The 13877-nt window shown below is 39.7% G+C and overlaps 1 protein-coding gene and 1 long non-coding RNA gene across 4 annotated transcripts in view; one reads left to right on the top strand and one right to left on the bottom strand.

Annotated features, from left to right (window-relative positions):
• The window catches only part of WDFY3 (WD repeat and FYVE domain containing 3), a 332829-nt gene extending 322433 nt beyond the window's left edge, over positions 1-10396 (bottom strand). For 2 of the 3 annotated variants that reach the window (XM_058296161.2, XM_058296178.2), the window contains exon 1: positions 9930-10375. The gene's annotated coding sequence lies outside the window, so the exon portion shown is untranslated. Of the gene's footprint in view, positions 1-9929 lie in introns of all 3 variants that reach the window. The other variant, XM_058296171.2, reaches the window with a different exon arrangement.
• The window catches only part of LOC139439217 (uncharacterized), a 70933-nt gene continuing 66430 nt past the window's right edge, over positions 9375-13877 (top strand). The window contains exon 1 of the long non-coding RNA XR_011649000.1: positions 9375-9582. This is a non-coding gene — a long non-coding RNA (uncharacterized lncRNA). The remainder of the gene's footprint in view (positions 9583-13877) is intronic.

Below are 13877 nucleotides of genomic sequence, written 5' to 3'. Positions count from 1 at the left end.
AAATAGAAGAAATGGGCCAGGATATACAAAATATTTCATATACTAAAAAAAGTGCAGGGCGTATCAGCAGCAGACTTATCATAATGGATTACAAGACTGGAAAATCACTAATCCAATAGTTATGATCATTAGATACAAGACATTATTAGATACAATGGTTTTTGGTAAACAAAAATGGGGAAGAATGACTCAAATCAGCTACAGGCATTATTTTCAATGTTTTGCCACAAAGGCTTAGAGCTTCTACAGATAAAGTACTTAGGGTCTCCAAATGTCCTTCCCCTAAAGCCTAGAAGACATGCAGATACGGAGGGGTCAAACAGCAAGTAGACTGAGAGGTATAAAGACTGAGGGAGTCGGCACTTACATCTGTTGCCCGTCACAGTTCTAAATCTATGATGATGCCTAGATTTACCAGGGTTGGAAGGTCTGGCTGGTTTTGACACTTTAAAAGACTCCAAAGCCCTGCACCCAGTACAGTCAGGTAAATAAACCAACTATTAACTGCTTACTCAACAAAATGAAACATGCTAAGAAATACTGTTGACTTCATTTCTGGTACTAGACTTTTCATACTTTGTGGGGCTCCTGCTTCAGTTGTTTATAAAAGTGATATTCCGGGGTAAATACTCAAGAGCCAAGTACTAAAGGGAAAAAAAAAAATTCCCACCCAAAGAAAGTATAAATGAGCCAAAGCATTATGCAAAGTTTGGCAATAAATTATCTATATTTCTGTAACTACTGCTTTTTTAAAAAGTACTATGACATTTGTTGAAGATGGATGAATGAATGAATGGCCTAAGTATGTGGATTTATTTGAGGATAAGGCAGTCAGCAACCATGTTAAGGGATTTGGAGGAAACTTGTCTGTGGGGTTCAGGGAAGCAGAGGAGCAAGTACAAAAGCAGGTGCATGGACAGATGTGTACTCAATCATTCACCAGGCCCTTAGTGACGATCTATTCCACACAGCTCATTGCCCAGGGCACTATGTACACAGTGGTCAGCAAAACAGGCAGAGCCTCTGTCCACATAAGCTAACAGTCGCTACTTAACACTGCTCAGCTCGTGTACCCATTTTTTCAATGATTAATCTTATTTTCAGCAATCCCATAACTCAACAGACATTAACTCAAAGAAATATGAATTCAGAAATTTAAAAATTCTAGTCCCTCCCTTCCAGAACCACATGCTAGGCAGGGTAGACAAACAAATAAACCATTAGGGGTTACAACAGGGGTACAACAAAGGGTGCTAATGGCACACAGAGACGGACAAGCGAGTGCTATTCCAGATAGAAGGCTCAGGGACAGGAGAGGATGGCATACTTGGGAAACTTTAAGTAGGAGACAGGAATGCTACTTAGCTTAGAAGTCCTTAGGCTTGCCTCGGTGGGCTGTCCACATCTCCACCTTCCTGACCTCATCTCTCACCTCCCTCCGCCCGACCCCTTGCTATTCTCTGAACATGCTAAGTATGCTTCTTCCGGCCTCAGCACCTGCTCTTATCTCAGATCTAAAACATTCACTCCCTCAATTCCTTCAAGTCTCCACTCACATGGCACCTTCGTGGAGAGGCCTTCCCTTACAAACCACCTTAAATGGCAACCTACCCACACCCAGGCACTCCAGTACTCCACAAGCCCAGCATTATGTTTCTCCATGGCCCTTATTACCAACTGGCAATGGTGTATACTTGTTATCTGTCTTCTCTACTAGAAGTTAAGTCCTGTTGATATACCTCCACCACCTGGCATGGTGCACAGCCAAGAGCAGACACAAAAATCTTTAAAGCTAGGTCACATAGAGCTTTGTGTGGAAGACGAGGATTTTAGGACCCCATAACTGATGGTTCTTCACAATGTCTTAGGATCTATGAAAGGACTTTAAGCAGAAAAAAATGTATATTGGAAAGACTGTTTTTTCATATTTTTCAAAATGAAAAGGAAAAAAAGAAAGTTTGTTTAGAAAAGGGTATGAGGATAATCTATGAGAAGGGGTGAGAAGAGAATAAAGTAAAAGATTTAGAAGGCTATTATAATACTTGAGAGAAAAACATGCCTGAATAAAAGAACTTTGTATATTGGGGGGGGGGGGGAGGTGGTGAATAAGAGAAATATTTAGAGTTGGAAAGCAATAGGACCTGACATTTAACTGGATGTGAAAAACAGGAAAAGTTGAGGAGTGGATGAAGACTGCCAGGTTTCAGTCTAGTGGCAGGTGTAATGGCATTTACTCAAACAGAAAACTGAGAAGGCAGGAGGAAGAGATACATTTTGGGGAAGAGAGTATGAGTTAAGTTTTGGACATGTTGAGGTTGATATGTGTGTGCAACATCTGAGCGAATTATGTCAAAACTAGCAATCAGATATATGAATCTATATATGAACACTAAACTTTGGACTTGTTTTTTAAAAAAAGTGAGAATTAAAGATACACGCTTAACTTAAAAACATCACATTAAGTGAAATAAGCCAGATGCAAGAGGATTCCACTTAAATAAAATAAGGAGAATAGACAGAAAGTAGTGACAAGCTGGAGAAGGGGGTTGGGAATTAACACAAAAAGGGTACAAGGTTTCTATCTGAGATGAAGGAAAAGTTTTGATAATATACGGCAGTGATTCACAACATTGGGAATGTGATTAATGTCAATGAATTGTATGCTTGGGAATGGCTGAGATGGAAAAGTTTATGTTGGATATGTGTTACCATAACTTTAAAAAAGAGATTAAAGAGATAATGAAAATTAAATGTAATACATGATCCTGGACTGGATCTATTAATGGGGAAGAAAATTCCCAAAAGGACATTACTGGGACAAGTGAAAAAAATCAGAATGCAAACTGTATGCGCTTTCTATCAATATTAAAATTCTTGAACTTGATAGCTGTACTTAAGGTAGTTACATACTGAGTGTCCTTGTTCTCAGGAAATGTATTTGGAAATAGCAAGTGTTAGAGAAGCATAATGTATCTAGCCTAGTCTCAAATGTTCAGTAGAGAGTTAGGTAGATAGAGAAGGCAGTGGTGCAGAGGTGAAGGCAGGGAGGGAGGGAGGAGGGAGGGAGGAAGAAAGAAGGAGGGAAGGAGGGAGGCAGGCAGGCAGGCAGGCAGGCAGGCAGGCAGGCAAAATGCTAACAGCAGGTAAATCTGGATATCTGGGTATCTGAATTATTTTTTGCAATTTTCCTTTAAACTTGAAATTATTTCAAAATAAAAGTTGAAAGCAAAGAAGATGTATGCTGAACATAAAAATACACAAATGTACTACTTTTAAATTATATTTAAATGATTGGCCTTCAAATGTGTTGTTGCTCCACATGAAAAACTAAAAACCATCACATATCCCAGAATAAAATGGCCTTCAAATGTGTTGCTGCGCCACATGAAAAACTAAAAACCATCATATATCCCAGAATAAAATCAATGCTTCTAAATGTCATTAAGATTTATCATATATTAATATATAAAATTAAAACTTAACAAGTTTGCTGGTAGCAATAAAAGTCCAATACACTTGTTTAATCAGTAGAATACAAGATAATGTTAAACAAGTATTAGTTTCTAAATGCATCAAACATAATGCTACAATCCTTTCTGTATTATTGCTTCTTACAATATGTGGGGATGAATTCAAAGACCACAAGTTTAAATTATCAGTTATGAATGTCAGGAAAAAGCAAACTGTCAAACTAAAATCTCAATAATTTAGTAACTGTATGCTTTATTTTACCCCCAGTTTTACTTTCCCTGTGTGATGGTTTGGAACTAAGGTATCCCAGAAAACATGTTCTTAAAGTTAATTCATTCCTATAGGCATAAACCTACTGTAAGTAGGACCTTTTGATGACGCTACTTCGGTTAAGGTGTGACCCATCTCATTTGGGATGAATGACTTAATTCTAAATACTGGAGTCCTTTATAAACAAAATGAATGCAGACAAAGAGGGAGAGAGCCAAGGTAGCAAGAAGCTGAAATCAATGAAACCAGGCAGAGAAGGGAGAGACCAGGATACACCACCACATGCATTACCATGTAGCTGAGGGGCCAAGGATAGCCAGCAGCTGGTCTTTGGGAAGAAAGCATCACCCTGATGATGCCTTGATGTGGACATTTTCTCAGCCTCAAATCTAATAAATTCCCACCTTTAAGCCAAACAATTCCATGGTATTTGCTGGAGCAGCCTAGAAAACTAAAACACCCTATAAACCTTGCTGAGTATAAGTGAAGATTGGGCACAGGCAATAAAAAAGGGTAGGCTTACAAACTCAGCATGTAAATGCAATGCCTTCCCCCCAGCGCGGGACATGACACCCGGGGATGAGCCTCCCTGGCAACGAGGGACCACTATCAACTACCAACTGATGATGCAACTGGAAAATGACCTTATACGGAAGGTTCAATGCGGATCAGCAGAATATCCATGTCTACATAAAATACCATGACTTTAAAATGCTGTTTGACCTAAAGTAAGGGGGAAATGGAAAGGAGAAATGAGTTTATATGGCTACGAGTTTCTAAAAAAGAGTCTGGAGGCTGGCAGAAGGTTTGCCCTCATGCACAACTGAGCAGAGTCAGAGAGACAGATAAAGCAGATACAACCCCCAGATATTGGTTCCTTTGAGGGCTAAAGAGACCCATGGGAGTTATGGTCATGGCCGATGGGGTTAACTACCAGGGCAGATGGCCCCTCTTTGGAAATGGTGTTTATGTGTGATGAATCTGGACTCAGATGGGATCTCCCTTCATAAGACTTTCATGCTAATGTGCTGGAGGTGCAGTTAATGTTGGGGTTTAAGATATATTTAGGGGATTTGAATCTCTGGACTGACAATGTGATAGCCAGATCCTGAGCCTCAACAGACTCCAGCACCTACAATCTGATTTATTGGACTTACCACACTCAGCTAAGATGGAGTTGAAGAAGGACAACCATCACACCATGGAGCCTAGAGTGATTACAACTGAAAATGGGAGGATTGCATCCAGCATCCAGGTGGAATCTGAGCCTCCTCTTGACATAAAGGTGCAATGGACACAACCAATCCAATGTCCACATAGAAGAGGTGGCATTGGATTGGGAAAAGTGGACATAATGGACAAAGGGTATGGGGAAAGGCAGGAAGAGATGAGAGGTGGAGGCGTCTTCGGGACATGGAGCTGCCCTGGATGGTGCTTCAGAGGTAATCACCGGACATTGTAAATCCTCACAGGGCCCACTTGATGGAATAGAGGAGAGTATGGGCCATGATGTGAACCAATGTATATGAGGTGCAGAGGTGCCCAAAGATGTACTTACCAAATCCAATGGATGTGTCATGATGATGGGAACGAGTGTTGTTGGGGGGGGTAGAGGGGGGGTGGGGGGGTGGGGTTGAATGGGACCTCACATATATATTTTTAATGTAATATTATTACAAAGTCAATAAAAAATAAAAAAATTAAAAAAAAAAAAAAAAGGGTAGGCTTAGACACCTATTGGCATTTGTCTTAATTCTCACATTTGACAGACTGCCTTACATGCAACTAAAAATAAAAATTTGCTTTGTTTGAATACTATATTCCTGATGTTTACTATTTAACGTGTTTCCTCTCATCTCTGGACCTCCTCACATGCTGTCGATACTTATTTCTGACATTAACCCTGAGCTCCCGATATGCATCTACGACCCTAATACATCACTTATTGTACTTTGTTCAATGATCTCTATCACTTAACTGTAAGCTCTATTTGGACAAGAACCTTGCGTGGCATATGTACAAGACATGTGTGCGTGTGTGTGAATGAACAAATGAATGAGTCAATGGCTGAACAAAGTTTCCATTTTCTATGAGAACTGTTGAGGAGGCTTATAAAAATATCTCTTATTTTCGTTACTACAGGGTATTCCAACCACTGCCAGGGCTATTGAGATTTATAACCTAACGTTACTCCTTGTTATGCAAGTCTACTCTTCTAAATGTTGTATATCGTATCACCTTCCCAGTTAATTACATACTATACTGAGAGGGTAAAATAGCATTTTACTATTGAAAATTAAGTGTTCAGACCAGGCTTATGTTATTCAACCTCTCGTCCACATTAATACTACAAGAAATTTCAAAAGCAATATCTTGATACTGAGGTTTCAAAAAGAATGGTAACCAATTTAACAGTCTCAAGATTTTAAAATAGGAAACAGTCCTATGAGTTTTATAAACTCATTGGTGAAATCAAAGTATTGGCATATTGGTACAAGATTATAATAGTTACACATTTCTCTTAATAGTTTTTCTTAAGTCCAAGTGAAAGCTGAAGAAATGTTTTAGGAAAATTTTTTAGAATTTTTAAAATTTCTAAATTTTTCTTAAACTATATTTTATTCCCTTAACTTTGAAAAAACATCATGTTCAAAAAAAAAGCCAACAGTTTAACATTAGAACAATTCACTAATAAGTCTTTTAAAAATATGCAATTTTAACACCATGAAAGGCGACTGCATAATAAGCAGCAAGAAATTACTTTAAGAACTATATATAACCTTCATAGTGAGGTCATAACTGATGGCCAAGGGAAAAAAAATTAGAAGCATCTATCATAAACATCCATTACAGGTCCAAATACTACTGAAAATTAAAATTAAAATGTCAAAAACGTTAAAGCAGACTGTTACACACATAATAAATGGCTGAAATTTTTAAAACTGACAATACGAAATGCTTGTAAGGATGCACAATAACTTGTACTCTCACACACTTGGTAAGAATGCAAAACTGTATAGCCATTTTGAAACACAGTTTGGCAGTTCAATATACAGTTAAATATACACTATCAGAATTTTCACAAAAACATGCAGCCAAATATTTATAGCAGCTTTATATTTATATTTATATTTGACCCAAACTGGGAATAACTCAAACGTTCACTGACTGGTAAATGGATAAACAAATTGTGGTGCATCCATACATTAGAATTCTACTCAACAACTGAAATAAACAAACTCAATGGTGTGCTAGAGCAAGCTGATAACTAGTTCATGAGAGTCCACTGTTAAATTAAACGTTCAGGAATTCTGCAAACTGGTTTAAATAGCTTAATATAAGCCATGGTGGGAATATTTACACTACAGTAATTAGCAAATGCTACAAATCATGGAGTTGTTTTTTCTTCTTTTTTGGAAAGCAAGTTGTTAAAACATTTACTAACACACTGCTGAATAAACTACTTACACATGCAACAACTTTATGAATCTCAAAAGCTAAGTAAAAGACACAAAAGGCTACACAATGTATGATTCTATTTATATAATATTCCAGAAAAGTCAAAACAAAAGGAACATTAATCAGATCATTGGTTGCCTAGGAGTGAGGATGGGGGTAAGGGAATGACTACAAAGGGGCATGAGGGAAATTCTAGAGTGATGGATATGTTCATGATTACATGATTACATACATTTGTCAAATTTTTTCTTGCATGTAAATTATACCTCAATAAGTCTGATTTTTTAAAAAAATAATTCCTTTATAATTTAATTTTTTATGGATAAATGCCTCATAAATATGAAGAACTGGAAATATCAGGAAGGCAGATTATGACATCAATAGAAAAATATTTAAAATGTAAAAAAAAAGGAAATGAACTTGTAAATCACAGGAAGTACTAAAGTCAGAGGCTGTTTGATCCCACCAAGGATGCTGTAGAAACACCCTATTTTGGGTGGGAAGCCTGCCAGACTGGTTTCATTGATCACTAAGGTCCTTCCAACTCAGAGTCCATGGCTCTAAACTCCCAAGATATTGTTCATTATGATAATCTCAGATACATTTTTCAATTTTAACTAAAACATAAATTACTAATTTTAAAATCAACCAAATGCTATCATTGATTCAAATCCTAGTATAGCCTCGTTATTAGGAATACTGACTCTGACTTCATGACAGTCTGTTCTGCTAGTGGCTGTGCGATTTTGAGCACACCTCTCTAAATACCTATTTCCTTATCTATAAAATGGGATTAACAGTTTCTTGGGTTTTCAAGGAGGGAATGCAAAAAAAACAATTTCTTTATGGTAAAGTCAAACATTTCTTAGACATAACTGGAAGTGAAGGCCATACATTATCAAATCCAACCTTCTTTAAGAATAATAACTTTCCAAATATGAGATTTATCCTTTAATTATAAATCCAGTGGTTCAAAATCTTTTGTGGACCCAGACCCTTTTGAAAATGACATGACTACACAAACCCTGAAAAAAATGCAAATATATGCTACAGTCAGCATCTGATTTCTAGGGATTCAAGGACCTTCTGAAGCACACGAGTGAAGTTAAGGACTCTTGATGTAAACTCTTAAAATTGCAAAGTTCGGCAGTGGAATATAAGAATCTTCAAAATATAAAATCCAACTAATACTGAATAATGTTTCATTTACTCTTTTAAAAAACATTTTGCAGGTAATACCAGAACATCCTATTTTCTACTTCATATATCCTTTTTGCTGAAATTTTAAGTTAGAAGCATAATATTTTTACATGACTATTTCAACTTAAAAATTTGGGAGAATCCTATATTTCTAGCAGCTTAAGAATGATTCAAAGCATAACATGTACTACTCATGTTCAAATATCATAAGAGTTTCAAGAGTCTAGAGCAGCATATATATTTAAATATAAAAACATACCAAAGTAATTCCTACACTCAAAAAAAGTCTGTGATAAAGTTTTATTTTTCTTTTAAAAGGGGGATTATTTTTTACAGTATTCATTCATGAATACCACATCTAGTTATACTTTTCCTAAATCAACATATTTTTGGTTCTGTTTTATGTTATGCTTATTTGTTACATAATATGATGGTGGGAAGTTAACTGTTCTAAACCTGTTAACAAATACCAATCTGAAAATACGCTACAAAAGCTTTTTTTCTTTTTTAATTGCTTGGTTTCAGACTACATAATAACCAATTGGCACTAACCAGCTCACGCCCATTACTGAGCAAAAATATAGTTTTTCCTATACATTATAACCATTTTCTCACAGAAAATAATTTTTACGGCACTGGAAGTCAATATAAGAGTTCATATATGTATAGTAAATATCCTTTCAATCTGTTTTATCAGATTATTTCTGTGAAGGGAAGACATAGTACTGTAAAGATCAGAATTAAATGGTAGAAATCAATGAAAGATGTTGCACCTGAGTCTAAAATACTGGCCAGATCGGCCAAATGGCTTTTGGTCAGAAAGGTCACATCTGCTTTTTAATCGCACTGTGACCAAGAATGTATTTGGTGCCACCACATCCCCCGTAGGAGAGTAAGCGGGTAAACAGACACACTTCCCAAGAGCATCTCCAGTTCCTTCCGAGACGAAGGGCTTCCAGCACCGGGCGTGGGACAGAGCGGGGCTCGGAAATACGCCAGGCGAGGCCGCAGCCCGGGAGGTAGCGCCCGGGGGACGGAGGCCTCGCTCGACCGAGCCCGCGCGCGGGGAGCTCCGGCGACCGAGACCCCGCCGGGTCTAGCGGAGGGGCCGGAGCCTGACCCTGACCCTCATCCCTGAGTGACCGGGGCCGCCAGGTTACGCCCCCCACCGCTCATTCGGAGGTAAGGTCCAGCCGTCTCCTCCCCAACCCCCCAAGACTCCAGCATCTCTCCCCTCCGCCCGCCGCGCGTGACCCCGACCCCGGCCCGACCGCGGCGCTGCCCTCCCAGGCCGCAGCTGCACACACGAGCCAGGACGGCCTCCCGGGCCGCGGCGGCGGCTTCGGGACAGCGCGGTCCCCGCGGAGGACAGCAGCTGGGCCGCGGCCTGTCCCCAGGGACAGCGGGCTCAGGGCCGCGAGCGGGCAGCGCCTCCGCCCCGCGCGAACAAAGCGGCCCCTGCGCGCAGGGACCCGGCGGCGCCGCCTCTCCGCGGGCGCGGGGCGCGGGGAGCTGGCGGGGGCACTCACCGGCGAGCGGGCGCGGGCGGGCCTCGCCCCAAGCAGGGGCCGCGGGGGCCGGAGCTGCGCGCCAGGGGCGCGCTGGCGACCGGGAGGGGGCGGCGGGGCCCGCGACCCCCGCTGCGGGGGGACGGGGCGGCGAGCTGGGCTAGATTTCGCGGCCGCGAGGTGCAAGAACGAGTCCGCCAGGCGGGCAGCAGCGCTAGGCGGCCGGGGCAGCGACGCCGCCGCCTCTCCCTTCTCCTGCCCGGGTCACTGCTCCGCCGCTTCCTCCTCCTCTCGGGGTCCCAGCCGCCGCCGCCTCAGCCTCGGGGCCTCTCTGGCTTCTCCTCTCCATCAAGGCCGGGCCGACCCGCAGGGACCATCCCAGAAAGTGTGGGGTTGTTGCCGTTTCCCGCAGCTGCTGGTGGCCATCTTTAATCCTCCTCCTCCTCCTCCGGCTCTCCCCACCTCCCGCGGGCTGCTGACTGACTGACTCTGGATCCTCCTCTTTCCCCTCCTGCTCCTCCTACTGAGCCGGCCGCAGAAATTGCAGCCGCTCTTGCTGTTTCCCCTCCTGCCTTTCCTTCCTCTTTCCTTACTTCCTTCCCTTCTCTTGGCTTCCCGCTTTCCCCTCACCCTAATCGGCTAGGTTTCGCCCCCTTTTGCGGGCAGCGGGCGCTGGAATCACTTGGCTTGAGTTTAACACCCGTTTGCACTCTTTTTGCGCCTTCCCCCTTCCCTTCCCGACGCACACGCACCCGGCTCCTTTTCCCTCTCGGCGCACACGGCTGCTCCCCTTTTCCTCTCCCTGCCCTCTCCCCCCTCTCCCGCGGTTCTCACCCTCCTCAGTTCCAGTTTTTCCAAAGACTCCGCTGAGAAATAGCTGCAGGGTTCTGGTCTCCTTTTAACCCTACACCCATTTGCTGGATGCTGTCAGACAGCGATGGAAAAACAGAAGACTGCTTTAATTTTACTCTAGCTGGAGTACAAAAGAACTGCCCACGCTAGCTATTTTACTACGCAGCTTTGAAACTCCTTGATGGTTTTCTACATGTGGCTCCGGTCCATTGTTGGACCGATTTGTTGAAGAGCCCAGGCTTAAATGTTGCTTTCCCTCAATGACCTTGAGTCGGTCGCCAAAATTTTAGGTTCTTTTCCTTCCTGTAACAAGCCATTATTTCTACCTTTGCAGTCCAAACAAATACAGTTTTTATACCAAATAATTACGCTTTAGTAAGCTTAGAACTGATAGCTGATTTCACTTTGCACTTCTATTGTTTGTTCAACAAACCCAGTGGACAATTTGGGCAGGTTTCAGTTCTGGCAATGGAGGCAAACTGAGTCAGCAGATGTGGGTGTACTCCCTCAGACAGGCTTAGAGTGGGGAAGTGATAATAACATCGCTCTAATGGGAAACTTGTTTTTCCTAACATTGCAATCTACAGAAGCTTAAAGATTTCCTCTAATAAAGATGAAGCAAGCTGGATTTGCTGTCTCCTTTTAGCCACTTTGGCAAATTGGATCCATTCGTAAATATTTGCTCAAGGTTAAGGACTGCTGACAAACACAGGCCATGATGTTTTATGTGAGCACTTTAGGGGTTACAGTTTCTGCTTCTTTGGGTAAGTGGCCATCAAGAAAAAGCACCTTGCCCTTTCAGAATGAGATGACCAGATGTGTTCAAAAGTTATTTCCTTCAACAGGCCAAATATGGGGCGAAATGTTTTAAAAGGTTTTTAGATTCTACTTCAAAATGAGTAATTTTTTTAAAGTTCAAATATAAGATTCTATAATTACAAAATTTTACATCTTTCACAAAGCCCTTTGAAAATAAAATATGTCAAAACAAACCTGAATGTTTATTTTAATTTTTAAAAAATAGTATTCTGTATGGGGTAATGGAGGAAAAAGCAGAGCTCTATTATTTTTCTTTGATCGTCACAAAATAATCTGTACTCAGTAGGTTCCAGATTTCAATTGCCATCTTTCATTACCAACAATTCTTCTGTTTGAAATCAACAACCTGCATCATTGTCTCAAATTTCCAAATAAAGTCTTAGTGACAGCTTTAGTACATGGGAATAAACTATTGAAAACAAAACACTTCTATGTGAATATGAGTATGGGTATATGTGTGTGCAGCCGTGGGTGCTCTTTTTCTTTTCAGTCTTTTGGTGTTTATTTTTTATTTAGAATATGTATTTCTACAGTTTATTACTATACAAAATTACTACAAAAGTCTTCTGTTCTTAATTATTCCTTTATAAAACTATATTCTTGGAGAAAAAGACTGGAAAACATGAAGATTTTCACTTTAACTATTTGGTTTCAGGGATCTTGTCATTGTGATTTTTACACTAAAGGAAGAAGAACTCTACACTGATACTGTAATAATAAATGTTTCTCTTGAAAAATGAAAATATATTGCATGAAAGTTCATGGAAAAATCTGTATTACAAATACAGCAATTTTCTTGTTAATGTCTTACAAACGGAAAATATAAAGATTTTTCAGCAATATCCATAAAAATAAATGCAGTAAGGGCTTGTCTTTTTCACTCAAGCCATTTGAACATAAGTACTGTAAAATAGATAGTATCTGGAGAAAAACATTTCGCATTTACTTTTTTTACAACTCTGTTTCAGATTTGTCACCGTTACAGCTCTTACCTTCTTTAGTCTTTGTTGTTGTCAGCTAAGTGTAGTTTCTCCATCATCTTAAGGTTCAGGTATAAAAAAACAAATGGTCAGATCAGATTCTCCTGCAACATGATTATTGTTTCATATGTATTCACTCTCAGATAAACTCAAGGTCCCTTATAAAACAAAGAATTGTGTTAAAGTGGAACAAACCCTTTGTGCAGAGGCCAGATGGAAAGGGATCTAGGCATGTGCAGCAAATTCCTCTGGGAATAGAAGAACAAACATGAAGGGTTATTTCTAAACAGTTGTGCACCAGGCGTCTGGTCCCAACTTAAAATTCATGAATAAAGTAATTGTGGAGAAGAGCTATGAAGAGTTTATTTGTTACAGTATGCAAATAAACAAAGCTATATTTGCTTTTAATATGTTTGAAAATTCTATGAACATGAATAAGCAAAAAATAACTTTAAGTGAAGGAAGATGGAGAGAAATGGTTCACAAAAAATATGTATTTATTTAAAAAGTAAGAAAGAAAAAATAATAGAAAAGGCTTGGAAAATTGTTTGAATAATATGTATTGACAATCTGTTATATCAACAATTTTTCCTGTGCACTTACTTTTCAGACTAAATAAGTACTTTAAAGTTGGGCCAGATGCAATCATCCCAGAGATAAATGCAAGTAAATTATAGAATTTTAAGGTGTTTATTACCTGAAAAGAGAATGCTATATTATGGTGGAGCACAAGAATTAAAAGGGAATTAAAGCTTCACTTGACATATCTTTAAATTACTAAACTAATAAATTACCTAAGTAGTATATTTTAAATATATTTCCATTATCTCAGGCTATTAACTACAACAATAGAATTACCATATTGTTTTTCCTGGTTTGAAAGAAAGAACCAGATGGAAAAGAAACTGGGCAAGCAAATGAAAGTCTCTGGAGATCATGGGAATTGAATGACTACAAAAAAACACATTCCATACAAGAATGTAGTCTTGGTAATAGTTCATTTTTATTCTCCATCTCCATTCTTTGGAAATCACAGTATTTTTGCTCCATGCCTTCCTCTTTTGAATTACTGTCTAAAATATCAAGTGAATGATGATAAATCATACTCATCTGCACTGATAGAAGTTCAGTATCATTCTTCATTCCTCAATTTAGAGAGTTCCTTATAATTAACGGTTGAGCTGTCCCTGAGACAATGCCATTTAGAGTCATTAATGTACACTAATTGGCGAGAAATGTTTTTAGAAAAGTTCAATTAAAGACTTTTTCTATTATTCTTGTAAATACATTCTAAGGAGGCACTGAAGCATTTGTCTTG

Source organism: Dasypus novemcinctus, chromosome 1, assembly GCF_030445035.2.
Source record: "Dasypus novemcinctus isolate mDasNov1 chromosome 1, mDasNov1.1.hap2, whole genome shotgun sequence".
In the NCBI taxonomy this organism is placed as follows: domain Eukaryota; kingdom Metazoa; phylum Chordata; class Mammalia; order Cingulata; family Dasypodidae; genus Dasypus; species Dasypus novemcinctus.
This window is presented reverse-complemented; position numbering and strand designations above follow the sequence as displayed.